General features: G+C 33.9%; 1 protein-coding gene across 9 annotated transcripts in view; it reads left to right on the forward strand.

Moving 5' to 3' along the window:
- Positions 1-16861, forward strand: part of CASK (peripheral plasma membrane protein CASK) — a 444900-nt gene that overhangs the window by 217967 nt on the left and 210072 nt on the right. For 2 of the 9 annotated variants that reach the window (XM_075295069.1, XM_075295075.1), the window contains exon 2: positions 10098-10548. The exons of the other annotated variants lie outside the window; for them this stretch is intronic. The gene's annotated coding sequence lies outside the window, so the exon portion shown is untranslated. The remainder of the gene's footprint in view (positions 1-10097; positions 10549-16861) is intronic. 9 annotated transcript variants of the gene reach the window in all.

Consider the following 16861-nt stretch of genomic DNA (forward strand, 5'->3'; position numbering starts at 1 on the left):
GTCCTCGTATGCAATTATGCTACACATGATCTTCTGAGCGTGCGTTTCATTCGTAATCAAATGTGTCACACTCATGGCACACTTTTCCATAAAGAAAACAATTCAAATTAAATATATTTTTCTATCACTTATCAGTTTTTTTTTTCAAATTAGGTTGAGATTAACCCAAAAATTGTTTTATCTCCATTCCATTGAAATATCATTCCCTTGAAACCATAATTGAGTAGAGTAACTTGGTTTTCCTACTATAGAAAATTTTCTTTGCATACTTTCAGGCAGTACACTCAGGGCCGAACCGAATCTTAAATACCCACCACCATGAATCAAATATAATACTTTACTTTGAAAACTCTTCGTCGTAGCGGGTTACTTGATAATATATAGCATTTTGGGGGGGTTTGATGACAAATCTTCTCCTAAGCAAATCAGTTAAACCAGTACGCTTCCCGAAGAAAAAATTTAAAGATTCTACCTATGCAGACCAGATCAGATTGCGGAATTATGAGAACCAATTTTGTTTGAGTTTTAGAGAAATCATAGACATATCGTGCAAATGATGAAATAACGCCTTGATTTTCCTATCACTAATCTTAAATCTGTAGAATTTTTTCCGCCATTATTTAAATGAATATGAGGCTATACCCTGAAAGAAGTGTTTTCTTTTCTGAGGAACGAAATGTTAGACAAGCAAAGTTTTCTTTTGACACAAATTTTTGAGACAATCGTTGAATCGCTTATCAAAAATTCGGATTGCTCTAAACGAAAATACTTTATACGAAAGGGGAATTTCGTTTGTCTAAAATTTCATTTCGGAGGAAAATATTTTTTCTTTGGGTGTACCCTCAAGAAGTTAAATCGGTCTGTGTGCATGCCTTGCCAAATGGACCGGTAAAAATAAATGCGATACAGATTTTTGAGGGTCTAAAATTCCAGTATATTTAAATTTTTGTGCTAATCGGATAAATACTACGGTTTCTAGAAGCCCAAGGAGTTAAATCTGGAGATCGGTCTATGTGGAGGCTATACTAAAACATGAGTCGACACACTATATTCGGCTGATCTATTTGTGGTCAACAAACATGGATCAAAACATGGACCAATACTCACCACCTCTTAATGTTATTCAAATACCTCTAGAATTCCACTTCAAGACGAATTGGGTGAAAACTACGAATTCTAGAAGGCCAAGAAGTAAAAACGGGAGATCAGTCTATATAGGGGCTATATCAAAACATGGACCGATACGAACCATTTTCGACACACCTCTTTATGGTCCTAAGATACGTCTATATTCCTTATTTCCGGCAAATTGGATAAAAACTACGGATTCTAGAAGCCCAATAAACAAAGTCGGTAGATCTGTCTATATGGGGGCCATACCAAAATATGGACCAATAGGCATCATTTGCTACACACCTATTTGTGATCTTAAAATACCTCTAGATTTTCAATTTCAAGCAAATCGGCTAGAAAATATAGTCTCTAGACGCCCAAGAAGTAAAATCGAGAGATCGGTCTATATGGGGATTATACCAAAAAATGGACCGATACACCTCAATTTCGGCACACATATTTGGGGTCCCAAAATACCTCTAGATTTCCAATTTCAGGCAAATCTAGTAATAAATACCGTTTCTAGAATCCCAAAAAGCAAAATCGGGAGATCGGTCTATATGGTGACTATACAAAACCATGGACCGATACGGACCATTTTCGACACACCTCTTTATGGTCCTAAAATAACTCTTTTTTTTTAATTTTCACCCCAAGCCCAAGAAGCAAAATCGGGAGATCGGTCTATGTGGGGACTATACCAAAACATGGACCGATGGGCACCATTTTCGGCACACCTTTTTGTGGTCCTCAATTACCTCAAAATTTTTAATTTCAGGTAAATTGGATAAAAACTACGGTTCTTATAAGCCCAAGACCCCAAATCAGGAAATCTATTTATATGGGGACTATATCAAAACTTGGACCGATATAGCCCATCTTCGAACTCAACCAGCCTGCAAACAAAAAACGAATCTGTGCCAAATTTCAGGACGATAGCGCCATTATTGAAGGCTGTAGCGTGATTTCAACAGACAGACGGACATGCTTATATCGTCTTAGAATTTCTCCCTGATCAAGAATATATATACTTTATATAGTCGGAAATCGATATTTCGATGTGTTACACATGGAATGACAAACTTATTATACCCCCTTCACCATTCTATGGTGGTGGGTATAAAAATACGAAAATTTATTGGACATAATTATTTTTTTTTTCACTTGTTAAGAAAATTTTATAGTTTGAAGGAAAAAATGCAGTTCAAAATGGCAAGAATGGCTTTAGCCCCATACGAAATTCAAGATGGTCTCACTTGTGGTAAAATTTACAAATTTGAAGAAATTCTGAACCATTTTGTGGGAAACACGAAAATAGTTCATATAACAAGGAATTTTTTTTTTTTCAAAAATTTAACAATTCCATGAACTAAACTAGAGAGTGTAGCTAAAAGAATCTGATGAACATCCAGAAAATCAATTTTGAAATCGATCCAAAATACTCAAAATTGGATAAATACCGAGAATATTTCAACCTAATAATAACACCATTGCTGCTTTTTTGCTATCAGCAACTCAATCTACAAATTTCTATTACCATTAATTGTCATATACTTCACTTCTTTTAATTTTTATGATATATTTATTTCAAACAGAAACGGTGGCGTTTCAGATTTCCAGACTGGCTATTGTCTAAACGTCTGACTATTTACGGTCCTGTAGTAGATATTTTTAAATGGCTATTATTCGGGCAGATTGACCTGAGATTTTTGTTTTTAATGCATTTGGTAGCTCTGTTTTTTGTAGACTTATCACTTGTAGGTCATTCTTATTGTTTCCTTAAAAATCAGTACCAATTAAATTTAAATCTCTGCCTTTTGTCAAATATCGGTCTGACTTGACAAAACCTACACAAGTTCCCCCCTTTTTTTTTTGCTTAAATTTATGGCAACCAATAAAAATCACTTGTGTTCAACACAAAAGTTGGAATTTAAATTAAAGTGCAAGGGATTTATTTTGTCACTAACATCACATCGTAAGCTCGTGGTTTCAGTGGATTTTTAATGTTTTTGGCTATAAAGAAAAATAAGAATTTAATAGCCGAAATACTGAATTCCTTTTGCCCACTGTTTATTTCGCCTCTTTGACTTATAAAGTCCTACCATTACTCATATTCGCCAGGTGGTTCAGAAGATAAAATTTAAACACACAGAGAAATAAGGTTTATTGCCCGTTTTTCCCTCTTTTATAGCAAATCACCTATAAACGTATCAAAAAAAAAAAGCCACATGAATGGCATATAAAGTGGGCAGTCTAATAAAATTCCTAAAAGTAAGATAGTAACAAGGAATTTTATTTAGCTTTGGGCGATTTTTATCAGTTACAAGTTCAACATAATGTCATTGTGTCTACTCCCAAAGGATTCGGAATGTCTGTTGTCTTGTGGGCATTTTCTTTTTGTCTGGGTATGATGTTTATCATGCCTGGAGATGATTTTGTCGCTCATAACATTTGTCATTATAATCCCCCATTGGGTGAGGAGACTATGGCTAAGCTTTGACTAGGCCTACTATAAAACACATAAACAAATTTATGTAGATTATATTAATGTGTGGATGGATGTGTGTATGTAAGAGTATGTCCTTTTTTGCCGTTTAAATGTGACCTTTGAAAATGTAAAGTCTTCTAATCCAGGGCGGCAAAACAAAAAATCTATAAGACCGGATAAACTTTTTCTATCACTAGGGTATTTTTTCTGCCAGAGGGTAGGTTAAAGTTCCGAAATGACCCATATGTGATTGTTTGATTATTTAGAGGATTATCGAAATCGTTGCTTGTCCGATCACAATCAATATTCCGATGAAATTCTGGGAAAGTGGGGAAAAGAACAACAAGCCAAACTAACAAAACTCCAATAATGTGTTTTTAATATTTAATGATTTGTTCAATTTAGTTTGTGTTTGTGGTGTGAGAGTTTGAGAAAGGCCAGAGTCATTTTGCAAGTTTTCACATAAAATTGTAAGTTTGCCATTAATTTTCTTCGATTATGGCAAAATCATTTTGCCGCCCCATGATGATGAATTGAATTTTAGGAACTTACTCGTAAATATAGAAAAACTTTGTTCTCCAGTTTTATTTGGCCAATTGTGTTGTGTGATTGTGAGTGTAAGTCTTGTAACACAAATTCATTCTTCCACAACACTGATAAGTACATATGTATGGTTTCATACACACACACACACCCATGCGCATATATACATCAGCTAATAAATATTAAAAATTTATAGTTTTGTTTGTTAGATAGTTCATGGCGTCAATAGCCACCACTTAACTCACTTCATTGGATACAAAAAAAAAAAAAAAAAAAAAACAAAGCCAAAAGTTTGGAATTGCCAAACAATAGAGAACAGAATATTTGGCAGTGTGTGTGTTAATGTTTGTGAATTTGTTGTCTTAACCCTGAATCTGATTTTATTTTATCATAAATTCCCTCACATTTCCATAACTGACCTTGGAAATTGTGGAAAATATTCAATATTGGGTTGATGATAGCAGATTTAGGATATTAGTTCAGGATATAAATTCTTCACTTACAAAAAGTTTACTATCAAGATATTTTTTTTTGATTCAATCACAAAATTAATTGATCCAAATTAATTGAAATTGTTTCAATCAAGAAAATGACGACATGAATCATACGAAAGTTGCCTTTTATTTGGCGGGATTAGACAACCCTAGTCTTGCAATCTGCCAACTGTTAGCTCTATCGTAAAACTTGACATTTTGGAGGTTATACGTACTCAGAACGTTTTGATAAACACAAAAACCGCCCGTAGTTATCGATTGTGTGGTGAATTCAACTGAGCCCCTAGTTAACTCCAAGACGAATTTCATGATCCAAAATTTATCAATCGTTCAATAAAAAAGGCTCGTGTTTATTGGTAGAAAGAAATGCTCCAAAAATACGATTTGATTAGGGATTGTGGGATTTTTATACCCTCCACCATGGGATGGGGGTATATAAACTTTTTCATTCCGTTTGTAACACATCGAAATATTGCTCTAAGTCCCCATATAGTATATATATTCTGGGTCGTGGTGAAATTCTGAGTCGATCTGAACATGTCCGTCCGTCCGTCCGTCTGTTGAAATCACGAAACAAGCTATCAACTTGAAAATTGGCACAAGTAGTTGTTATTAATGTAGGTCGGATGGTATTGCAAATGGGCCATATCGGTCCACTTTTACGTATAGCCCCCATATAAACGGACCCCCAAATTTGGCTTGCGAGGCCTCTAAGAGAAGCAAATTTCATCCGATACGGCTGAAATTTGGTACATGGTGTTAGTATATGGTCTCTAACAACCATGCAAAAATTGGTCCACATCGGTCCATAATTATATATAGCCCCCATATAAACCGATCCCCCGATTTGGCTTGCAGACCCTCTCAGAGAAACAATTTTCATCCGATCCGGCTGAAATTTGGTACATGGTGTTAGTATATGGTCTCTAACAACCATGCAAAAATTGGTCCATATCGGTCCATAATTATATATAGCCCCCATATAAACCGATCCCCCGATTTGGCTTGCGAGGCCTCTAAGAGAAGCAAATTTCATCCGATGCGGCTGAATTTTGGTACATGGTGTTAGTATATGGTCTCTAACAACCATGCAAAAATTGGTCCACATCGGCCCATAATTATATATAGACTCCATATAAACCGATCCCCCGATTTGGCTTGCGGAGCCTCTAAGAGAAGAAAATTTCATCCGATCCGGCTGAAATTTGGTACATGGTGTTGGTATATGATCTCCAATGACCATGCAAAAATTGGTCTACATCGGCTCATAATTATATATAGTCCCCATATAAACCGATCCCCATATTTGAACTCCAAAGCCTCTTAGAGGAGCAAACTTCATCCGATCCCGTTGAAATTTGGTACGTGGTGTTAGTATATGGTATCCAACAACCATACAGGAATTGGTCCATATCGGTCCATAATTATATACAGCCCCCATATAAATCGATCCCCAGATTTGGCTTGCGGAGCCTCTAAGAGAAGCAAATTTCATCCGATCCGGTTGAAATTTGGTACATGGTGTCAGCATATGATATCGGTTCATAATCACGGTCGCACTCGAGCCAAAAATAATCCACCAAAATTTTATTTTTATAGAAAACATTGTCAAAATTTTATTTCTATAGAAAATTTTGTCAAAATTTTATTTCTATAGAAAATTTTGACAAAATTTTATTTCTATAGAAAATTTTGTCAAAATTTTATTTCTATAAAATTTTTTTTTTCCAACATTTTATTTCTATAGAAAATTTTTTCCAAATTTTATTTCTATAGAATTTTTTTTCCAAATTTTACTTCTATAGAAAATGTTGTCAAATTTTTATTTTTATGCTACGCAATCTATGGTGGATGGTACATAAGCTTCGGCCTGGCCGAACTTACGGCCGTATATACTTGTTTTTTTTTTTCAAATATTTAATAATTTATTAAAAACAAATGCAACAGACTGTACATTTCTAGACACTACTTTTCCCATCCTTCTTTTTCTGGATGCATACGAAGAAATGAGTACTCGTCCGTCTTGGTACTCAATATGCGTATCAAACCAATTTTTGGCTTCCTCATAAGAACGAGGAATCAGAAGGAGCAATGTCTGGGATACACAAAGGGTGGTGTATAAGTTCACGTTTGAGTATTTCCAAGCAAACTTTGCAACATGTGGCCCAGCGTTATAGTGCTGTAACGTAACGTCGTCATGCATTTCCAAATATTGTGTCAATTTATTACACAATTCTCGGCTCAAATGCATCAATTGAGTTCGATACGAAGATCTTGTGATCGTTCCTCTCGGTTGCAACAACTTATAATACCCCACACCCAGCTGGTATAGGATTGTTGTAGTGGATCCACTTTTAATCACCAGAAACGATATTTCTTCTATTGGTTTTGAGCACCATCTGTCCTGATTTCGCATTAACTCTTCAGAAGGGATGATATTTCAGAATTTCGGATTTAATTAAAAAAAAACAAAAAATAAGGAAATAGTTAATAATTTTTTTTCTTAATCTTAATTCTTGGGTAGAAAAAAGTAATTGATCAAATTACAACATAAATATTTAATAAAACTGAGATAGAGCAAATTTGTTTTTTTTTTTTGTTTAAATATTTTACTTTTAATTATTTTTGGAAAATTTTACAGAATTAGTTTTTGCCTTTCTCTTCGATCCAGTATGCATACTTCCTAAATTGAAGACTGACTACAGAAATGATCCTGTGAAGTATCACAGGGAGCCACCGTGGTGCAATGGTTAGCATGCCCGCCTTGCATAAACAAGGTCGTGGGTTCGATTCCTGTCTCGACCTAACACCAAAAAGTTTTTCAGCGGTGGATTATTCCACCTCAGTAATGCTGGTGACATTTCTCAGGGTTTCAAAGCTTCTCTAAATGGTTTCACTGCAATGTGGAACGCCATTCAGACTCGGCTTTAAAAAGGAGGTCCCTTTTCATTGAGCTTAACATGGAATCGGGCAGCACTCAGTGATAAGATAGAAGTTCACCAATGTGGTACCACAATGGACTGAATAGTCAAAGTGAGCCTGATACATCGGGCTGCCACCTAACCTAACCTACTTCCTAAATAAGAAATTGTCGTATGCACAGTACAGTTCTGCAAATGCAAAATTTCCTAAAAGGAATTGCAAGTACTTTAGCAAAAATTATTTCTTTCTACATCATGAGTTAGTCTATAAACGTAGATATATTTTGGAAAGTACATTAGAACTACAATTTATTTATCTCTCTAAATGAGTTAGGGATTTTGGCCTTATCGGTTATTGCTGCTATATCTACGTGCACAGAAAAATTCACCAAAATAGGTCCGATTAAAAAGATGATTGAAGTAAAAAACATAATCAATTAAAACATTAACTGATACATTTAATTTTTTAATCAAATTAAAAAATAAAGTCAGTTAAGAAAATGATTGAAAATTGTAGACGTATTTAACATTTTAATTAAATATTAAAATATTTCCATTTCTATATTCCATATATTAATTTCTTCATTGACTCAAATCCAAAGTAAATTCCAACTCCTAAGTACAATTCGGCAAATTCATAATAAGATAATTAAAATAATCAAATATCTTCATTTATTTTTATAATAATTATAAACAGTAAAAAAATAATAAAAGAAATAACGATTGTCTTAATTCAAAAATATTGCGTTTTTTTACCAAAACCAATTAAATTTTTAATTGAACTAATTACAACATTAATTGAAATTGCCAAAGAAATCAATGAATTATTTAATCAATTATAGTTTTTATTTATTAATTTCTAATTAATTCTGTGATCGATATTATTATTTTCATGATTGCAGCAATTTCAATTAAAAATGTAATTGCATCAATTAATTTCGTGATTGAATCAGATTGTTTTCCTATTTCTGCCCAGCCCTACATTCGTCTATTGCTTTTAATTTGATTTCTATAGAATTTCTTTTAGCATCTGCTTAATTCATTGAATTGCAATATCGATTGCCAAACTCAAGCTGAGCAATTTCTAATCTGATATAAAATAATTTCTTTTTTTTTTTTTGCAGCAAATATGCAATATCCATATTCAAATTATAAATGCTACAACCAAAGAAGAGGGAAACAAATTATCTTTGATTTCTGTATGAATTTTCATAATCAGCAAATACTGGCTAAGAGCAAAAATCATTCATATGTTGCCACCAAGACATGCCTCGTGGTGTATAGTGTGAACGCCCCTTTGGGGGTTTTATGGTTTTAGGTTTTCTATCGTGTTACCCCCCTCCATTGGCATTCGAATATATGCGGGATTCTGTTTTGCCTACAACTATGTTTGTGTATGTGGGTGTATATAGATCGTTGTGATGTTTCATTGATTTGTAAATTTATGTATTTTAGTCATAAATGCCGTTTGTTGCTCTTGTTATTTTCATCGATAACGCTATTATGTGGTATCTTGGTATAATATAGACTGTGAGGGGGAGATGGAGTTTGGGGGGTTTCTTAAGAGCACCGGTTGTCGATTTATTTCGTAGAAATATGAAAAGTGTACACACATTCATGTTATCTATAAAACTCACTGTGTGTGTGTCTGTGTGCAAGTGTGTGCGTTTTCAGTGATTTAGGGCAAAACGGAAAATCCCTTAAATTGAATTTACACATTTTTGCTCTGAGTCTAAAGGAGTCATCCTCTTTAGTCGTCGTTGTGGCTGTTGCTCTTCAATTTTCTATGCCTTCGTGTCGCCATGTGCTCTTCTCACACACCCACTCACACCACGAGTATACTCGTGTATTGACATCGATGTCTCTCCTGTTATTTTTTACTACAACACGAAGACAATAATGGTGTTGCTTGCTGATACAGCCAATGTTACTGTTGTCGTTGTTGTCTTTGCTATATTGTCGTGGAGTATTTTCCATCTCGTATCGTTTGCGTAAAAATAAACCAAACGTATGTTTAACGTTCGTTACATTCGCCATGGTGAGTAGGTGGTACTGAGAACTGGATGTGTGGGTGGATGGTGAATACAGTGGTGAGTGAATGATGGCACTTTTGTTGTATTGGTGTTGTTGTTGTTGTTGATGATGTTAGGGTTAAAGGGGGCATTATATGTACGTGTATCACTCTTATATGTTTTTAGGTGATTGAGTTGAAGTAGACGGAAGGAGGGGTATTCGTTTACCTCTTTAGCCTGGTGTACGGTTTTCTGTTGTTACAGCTGCTGTTGTTTGTTGTTGCCTTTTAATTGAATTGAAAGAAGTTAATGAAGGAAAAAAAGCGTTTAAACGTTTAATGCGATAAAAACAAAATCTCATTCTCTGCGTGTATGTGTGTGAGTGTGTAAAAGAGGCATTGTTTTTGTCTAAATTACCGGAAAGTCGTTGTAGTCATCGTTTTGGAAAATGATAATCAACTGCGTTGATTTTATGGTTATTCATGCAAGCTGATTATGGTGATTTTTGTTTATTTTATGATTATAGCAACAATTTTGGCTATGGTAGACCCAAAATAAATGAGATCTCAACAAAATATGAAAACTACACATAGAAAATAAACAGAAATATTTCAAGAACCGGAGCCAAAGCGAAAAAAAAAATTCAAATAACAATGAAACAACTTCATGATGTAAACGATTCTTAACAATAACAACAAATACAACAACTAAGTAACAAAAAATGTTAACAATAATTTAAACTTAAACATAAAACAAACAACTATAACTCTTCTACAACATCAAATGTGGGCGAAAAAATATTTCCAAGGAATCCTCCACAGAAACTACACATTCTCTCTCAACTATGTCAGCCAATTGTTTCCCATCTAAAAAGGCCTCATGAAGACAACTAATTTGGTTTCGTTCTGTCATATCTAAGGACAGTAAAATAAAAAAGAAAAAAAGACCTTACATTACAAACAACTGTCTAATTTGCTGTAAGTATTCAATTCACTTCTTTTTTATGGAATTCCAATTCCATTCTCATAAAAAAAATGATTTTACTTTTTCATAGGAGTAATTTTTTTCGTTTCATTTTGAGTTTTGGTTAAATGTGTATCCACCAGAGTTGAGAGTTGAGCAAAAGCGACAGCAGTCATGTGTAATGTTTGCGTAGTGGTTGACGATGCTAGTTCTGCTGCTGCTGCTTGTGTTCTTAACGCTGCCGCCATCTCTGTTAACCTCGTCGCCATCGTCTACTCACAACCATCCAATTATACAGCACTCGGGTGTTATATTCTCATTTTTGCAGCTTCGTTAAGTTTTGAGCTCTTAAGGCATTCAGAGGTTTTGTTTCCTCTTGTGTGTGGAGAGAATAAACTCGAGGGAGACAACTCTCCAATAAATGAGACTCTTCGTAATGTTATTAACGTTTGCCCTCCCACCCCAAACTTTTAATACAGAGACTTTACCCTCACATCAGGGTTCGAATCAATGAAATATTTGCTCATTGAAGATTTTTGTGTAGGTATCTTCTCTCTACAAAGCTGCTGAATTACTGTGAGGTAGGTACAATCAGTCAGCCATCAGGCTGATGAGTTTTTAAAGTGGGGTATTCCATTTGAACCCTGCTGTTTAAATGTTTGAGTTTATTTTTGTTTTTTTTTTTTGGGGTTTGTATGATGATATTAAATCGTTATACTTTTGTTATACACCTGCCCCATATGAAAGCCATCACCACCACCACCGCAACCTTCTTGAAAATTTAAAAAGAGCGTTGCTTGATGCTTTGCGAGTTGTATTAAGTTGACAATTCTTGCTGCACAATGGGCAATGTGTGATACGATATTCAGTAAAAATTAAGACAGGAGTCATATATATGATTAAATTGAAAAAAAGTTAACTAAAAACACTCATGAGAATATTGTTTTTTATTGACAATATTTAGTCACATTTTATAAGGATAAAGGTGTACTATGTTTCCCGTTTTTTTATTGTGAAATATTTATTTTTATTCTAGAAAAATCGAAAGATATCCGTCTGCCGGGTAATTCATTTAACACATTAGGAAAGCATGAATCTGAGACTTTCCCTGAGTTTGGACATACTTTGGTGGATATGAGGTTACCTTACCAAGGCGGAAATTTAAACGCTGGAAACTTGGCACAATTACTGCTATTGCTTAGAAATTCGACTGGGACATATCAGACATTATTTAGGTCTAGAAGGGTCCGATTCGATATTATTACTTAGGCTACAAAACTTTGGAAATATGTCAATTAATTCTTTGAAATAGTTAAAATTTCTATATATTTCCAACACATCTCTCAGTGGCGTTATCTTCTAATTCGACAGATCTTTAAACTAAAAGAAATGCAGCAGGTCATAGCCCAATCCGAATTATTATATTCTTCGGCCAGACACATACATACAGCACTACTACGATTGAATCCATATGATTTAGCACTGCCCTTTAGAAGAGTAATTTTCATTTGCGAAAACTGTCCAAAAAGCTCGAAAAATAATTGTATAATTAGATATAAGGCATTTGGACGTCAATTGCCTGTTTCGGTATCAGGCTAACATGAAATATAAGAAAACTGTTTTATTGTGATAAAAAATTAATTTTGCGAGATCATAGATGTTTGAAGAAAAAATAACTAAATTCGGCTTGATGATACTGTTCCAGAAAAATCAACCATCAAGGATTGTACAGAAAAAAAAATATTCTTGTCTTCATTCACTAACTCAATTGAACACAGAAATGATAGTATAAATAACCATCATCAATTAAAAAAATTAATTGGTTCAATAAAAAAAATTAATTGATATAATTAATTTTGGGATTGATTTTTATTTTAACTAAAAATGAATCAATTAAAATTAAAAAAATGGCTTTATTTTTTCTGTGTGGGCTTTGAATTGGCCTTGAAATTGCTTCTGCATTCACTATATTCGTCGGAATTAGCCAGCTATTAGGTTTTGTGTCAAAAAAAAATGGCCTTGAGAATATATTTTCTTCGAATAAAGATATGAGTTCCGAATTTGATTGAAGTTGCGACCAAAGGAAGCCTTAAAATATTGATCTGCTTATGATCACGGTTATGATTGTTGCCCGGGGACAACAAATCGTGCCGATTACTTTCTTATGACAATAATTTAAAACAACGTATGAACGACATTGTCCTCTTAAATTCCTATTGTCGCAGTTGTATTATATATCCTGTACATAGGCCCCAGGATTTTAATTCACCCAAAAAAAGTGAACCCATCGTGGAAGAAAATGTAGGTTTATTTTAGAAAAATTTAACTAAAATAGTTTTCTAATTGCAACATGTTACAAATAAGTTAATACTTTTTGTCAAATTGAAGAAAATTTATTAAAAATAATTAATTTTTTTCTCTTGTTTAAGAAAATGTCATATGTTGAAAGAAAAAATTGGATTTAAAAATTGTTAAAATGTCTTTAGCGCTATACGAAGTTCATGACAGGTAAAATTTTAGTAAAATTTACTCATTTGAGAGACTTATGAACTCAATTTAAGCAAACTTCTGCCATTTTAGGAAAATATGAACTATTTTATTGTTTAGTAAAATTGTGCACTATATTTGTATACAACTTTTTTTTCTTATTTTTAGTTCACGTCATTAAAGTTAGCAAAAAATTATTCAAATAAGGAACATTTACTCATATTGTTCAAAATTTAACTAAACTCAACTAATCTTCATGAAATAAAATGAAGTTTAGTTGGCATTAGAGCCCCTTTTTTCTGGGTGTTTGTGAGCATATAATTCGATTTTCCAGAAACATTTTTTTACTTAAATCACAAAATTAATTAAACCAATTAATTTTTATTTGAAATTTCTTCATTAATGGAAATGATACCATCGCCAATTAAAACAAGTATATACAGCACTAAGTTCGGTCGGGCCGAATCTTAAATACCCACCACCATGAACCAAATATTAAGGTTTCCTTTGAAATTTCAGGAGGGCTTGAGGACTTGAGGACACTTCCCGAAGATAAATTTAAAGATTTCACCTATGAGGACTATATCAGATTCTGGATTTATAAGAACCATTTTTGTTTGTATTTTAGAGGAATCATTAACATCTCTTGTAAGCGTGCAAGAAAATTATAAAATAATGTCTTGATTTGAAATCTTAAATCTGTAGAAGTAAAATCTGGAAATTTTACATTGAGTTTCAAGCAATTTTCATGAGCAGTGCGCCTTCTACGCTCTATATGGAGGCATTACCAAATGGACCGATAAAAATTTAATCCGATACACGTTTTTGTGAGCCTAAAATACCAGAATATTTACAATTTCCGACAAACCAGATAAAAACTACGGTTTCTAGAAACCCAAGAAGTTATATCGGGAGATCGTTATGGGGGCTATACTAAAATATGGACCGATACTCACCGTTTTCGGCACACCTCTTTATGACCCGAAAATACCTCTAGATTTCCAATTTCAGGAAATAGGATAAAAACTTCGGATTCTAGAAGTCCAAGAGGTAAAATCTGGAAATCGGTCTATATGGGGGCTATACCAAAATATGGATCGATACTCACCATTTTCAGCATACCTCTTTATGGTCCTAAAATACCTCTAGATTTCCAATTTCAGACAAATTGGATATAAACTACGGTTTCTATAAGCCCAAGACCCCAAATCGGGAGGTCGTTTTATATGGGGATCATACCAAAACATTGACCGATACTCACAATTTTTGGCACACGTATTTGTGTGCCAAATTCATTACATAAAATCGGGAGATCGGTCTATATGGGGCTATACCAAAACATGGACCGATACTCACCATTTTTGGCACACCTCTTATGGTCATACAATACCTCTAGATTTCAAATTTCAGGCAAATTGGATAAAAACTACGATTTCTATAAGCCCAAGAACCCATATCGGGAGGTCGGTTTATATGGGGACTATATCAAAACCTGGACCTACATAGCCCATCTTCGAACTTGACCTGCGTGCAGACAAAAGACGAGTTTGTGCAAAATTTCAGCACGATTGCTTCTTTATTGAAGACTGTAGCGTGATTACAACAGACAGACAGACAGACGGACAGACGGACAGACGGACATCGTTATATCGTCTTAGAATTTCTCCCTGATCAAGAATATATATACTTTATATAGTCGGAAATCGATATTTCGATGTGTTACAAACGGATTGACAAACTTATTATACCCCCGTCACCATTCTATGGTGGTGGGTATAAAAATGAATTGTTCGAAATAAAAATTTAATTGATTCAGTTAACTTTTACAATTGATTTTTATTTTGATTAAAATCTTAGAATGAATAAATGTTTGAATTGAATATTTTTGTAAATTTAATTATGATTTTAGTTGAAAAGAAATTGGTAATACTTTGTTTTGGGAATATAAAGGAATCTGCTGTGGAATCCCCAATTTCTTATTGCGTATAATGTCAGAAATAAAATATTTTTGACATCATTACAGTAACAGTAACCCATGTCGATTAAAGAATTAAACTTAAATTTAATTATACATCTGGTTTTTGTTTTAATTATTAAAGAAATCAAAGAATCTATAATTTTTAAATCAATATTTTCTAAAATTAAATGAAGATTTTTAAGGTGATATTGTCTCATAGACCAATAATTTTCTTTTTTCAAGTCAGCTTATATCTGATCTTATTTCTTATAGTCTCTATATAGATCGTTTTTACATTTTTATTTCATGGCCAGAATGAGAACTAATTTTGAATTAGCATTGGATTTTATGGCAATTAAACAACAGATCTCATTTGTCTCCAAGACGATCGTTTCGGAACTGTCATAAGTTAAATGCAGGCAAATTCAAATTTTCCTATTACAGTGTCTCTTTGGAATCCGATTAAGTGATTTGGACTAAGTGCATCCCTCTGGTCTTTATATTTTAACAATTTCTGTGGTGGTGGAGACAAAATGCTCACTATATCTCTTCTTTTCTTCATGATGATAGGGCAGAAAAAGATGGAAGGAAACCACTTTGTAGATACGTTCTTCATTTTTTTTTGTTTGCTGCATGCTTAACACAAAAAGGGTCTTCCTCTTATAATATTAGCCTCATTTCCATTTCAAGTTGACTTCTTTTCCAAATCATAAGGAGTTTTGTGTTTTTTTTTTTCGGCTTAAATGCTATTCCTAGAAAATAATGGTGACCAACAGTGAATCGTATGGTATGAGCAGATTTGATGACCCAGGATTCTTCCTGTTGTGTTCTAGATACCTACCAACCTACCTTAGGTCTGTAAATGTCCCAGCTTTTTTAATTCTTGCTGCTTCCTTTATTTAATTTATCGCATTTTTACACAGCACCTTACAACATCTGCTGTGACTTTATAGTGGCATTATTTTCTTTTTCCCTTTTTTGGGGGAGGAGTATAAAGAAAATATGAAGTGGTTGGTATGCGGTGCGGAAGAGCAGGGTGAATCTGGAGGTCAGGGATTGTCATCCCAGTGCCGTTTGAAATTTAATTTATTCCTTTTTTACGTGATTAAACAGTTAAAATATTTATTTGAGAAATTAATTTTCCGCCCACCATCATCCTGGACCATAACATCCGGTCCGGTGGTATTTCAAAGAGGATAGCCACCAAAAATCTCAAAACTCGAGTATGGAATGTTCTTTGTGCGTGCGTGTCGGTGACTTTTTCCTTTTTTTCTGCTTAAGTTTTGCACGTAGCAATCGTTTTTTGTTTTTTTTTTTTGTTATGGTTTTCAATAAAAGCGTTTTATAATGGTTTTTATTGTAGCAACAGTAACAGTAGCCTAAGCTCAAAAGTACAACACATTCCTACTCAGTATGTACTTGGCTTTTTACGTGGAGCCAAGGAAATCGTGCAAAATATGGCTGTTATTTGTTTTGCCTTTGAGTAGTGGCTTGTGATCCCCGCCCACCCCTGGAGTAGTCTAAAGTCAAAAGCTAGCAAAAGATATCCTTAAAAAAGGCCTATCTCTCCAAATGGAATGACTCCCATTTTTGAATTATTCGCAGTGGATATTACCATGTGTATGTGAAGGCATGATATTGCAGATTTTAATTGCCTTCACCACCAATCCACCATCATTCGGCATCATTGTGAAACCCTGAAACGAGCAAGCAAATATCCCATCCACAGGATTGTGTTGAGTCCTTTTGTAGTTATTAAAAATAATTTCAATTTAGAATTTTTCATTCATTCGCCCATCCGAGAGGAGGAGCTGATGTTTAGCGGTGTTGTTGTTGTTGCCACAACAACATCATGTTCTAATAAACTTTTTCGAAATTTATTG

This window comes from Haematobia irritans, chromosome 1, assembly GCF_050003625.1.
Source record: "Haematobia irritans isolate KBUSLIRL chromosome 1, ASM5000362v1, whole genome shotgun sequence".
In the NCBI taxonomy this organism is placed as follows: domain Eukaryota; kingdom Metazoa; phylum Arthropoda; class Insecta; order Diptera; family Muscidae; genus Haematobia; species Haematobia irritans.